This window comes from Pteropus vampyrus, unplaced genomic scaffold (assembly GCF_000151845.1).
Source record: "Pteropus vampyrus isolate Shadow unplaced genomic scaffold, Pvam_2.0 Scaffold60, whole genome shotgun sequence".
In the NCBI taxonomy this organism is placed as follows: domain Eukaryota; kingdom Metazoa; phylum Chordata; class Mammalia; order Chiroptera; family Pteropodidae; genus Pteropus; species Pteropus vampyrus.
Window position 1 is genome coordinate 611,794 of NW_011888841.1, and position 1,805 is coordinate 613,598.

Genomic DNA, 1,805 nt, shown 5'->3' on the forward strand with positions numbered 1-1,805 from the left:
TTAAGCTTTTGGAAAACCTCAAGGGTAGGGAAGGACTTCTTAAAGAGTATCCAAAGGCAGGAGCCATAAAGATGAAAGACTGATAACATTTAACAACGCCTACATTTAAAATGACTTTGGCATTCAAGAGATCCCCAAGGGAGGCGGAGACAAGCCACAGACTGAGAAAAATACCTGAAATGCATATAATTGACCGAAGATTAGCATCTCTCCACAAATATATATTACGAGGCCTAAATATTCTTAAGTAAAAGGCAAACCAACCAAATGAAAAACGAAGGTATACATAACCTACAAGGAAATCCTCACTGCCCAAATGTACGATGATTTGCAAACTTAAGCTCTTTGCAAACTAAAACCTGCAGGAGATGACACCCATTACGTTAGCAAATATGAAAAATCGGATAATACCAAATGCACTGCGGCAGAGTTGGGGAAAAGGAGAGACGCTCAGGTTGCAGATGAGAGGGTAAAGGGACCCACGTGCCGGGAGAGCGAGTGGGAACACCCCGTCCAGGAGGGGCGACCGGGACTCACCCGAGTCCACAAAACAGGACGCTCCTTGCAGTCCAGTTATAATACAGAAATCCTGTGAACACCTGGGCCGTCCATCAACAGCATAATGGATAAATTATGCTGGAATATCACACAGTGGAATACTAAATAATAAGTAGTTAAAATAACAGCACCAGAGCTATTTTTATAGGTGACTGTCTCAAGAATGTAGTGTTAACATTTTTAAATTGTCACATGTACAGTATGACATCATTTCTGTAAAGTAAAAAAACCACGCCAACATGCAAAATGAAAGAAACTAAACACGGATGGGAAGGGTACAAGCTGACTGCAGGATGAGGGGAGGGAGTATAGGATTGGCATGGTATACAAACAGGCCTTCGGAATTACAAAGTTTTATTTGCAAAAACAAATCTGGTGTAAATATGGAAAAAATGTTAAGATTAGCTGATTGATTATATGGGGGGGGGACAGAGATGTTGGTACACCAGTTCTCCGTTCTTTTCAGCATGTTTGAATTTTTTTTTTTTTAATCTTCTTTTCTCTCCTCCACCTGAGTGCCAGTTCCCTGTCTCCCAGCGACTCAGGGACCAAGCTTCTGCAGAGTCTCCTCAAGTATCTTCTGTTTTCTCTCCCATGACTACCCTTTGGTCTTCTCACATTTACTTATTTTTTCCCAGTCTTAACACTTAACCTTGACACTTCGTCAAGGGCACCATGCCACGCCCAGCATCCTCGTCAGGTCTTGGACAAAGACCTCTTCGAGCCTGACAAACCGGAACACTCGTCAAATCTCACCTGTGGAAGCCCCTCCCTGAAACCGCTCTTTCAAAAGTCAACGTTGCCCTACTTGCCACAGCGAATCAGCTTTTTTCTTTCCCTTTAATCCCTTGGGAGCACTTACCATTAGGGACCAGCCCTCATCTTCTTAAAATTCACCCTCCTCTGGCCTTCAGCACAGTGATGCCGTCCCCCTGGGTGTCTGTGAGTCAGTCACAAGCCAGTTACAGCTCTCCCACGGCAACGGCCAGGGCTCAGAGTGTCATCACTGGGCCAACCGCGTCCAGCCTCCCGCCTCCCGCCTCCCGCGCCCCGCCCCCCCACCGCGTTTGCCTCTGCTGTTCTACAAACAGCCCAGGGGAGCAAAAGCTCTTGTCAGATATCAAAATACATAGTTCTCTTATTCTGCTCACGATAAACCGCCAGCTTCACAGGACTCACGTTATTTCCGGAACAAGGAGACACAGCTACCAGTTTGAAGTGTGAGCACAGGACCTGCGTCTCCTCGG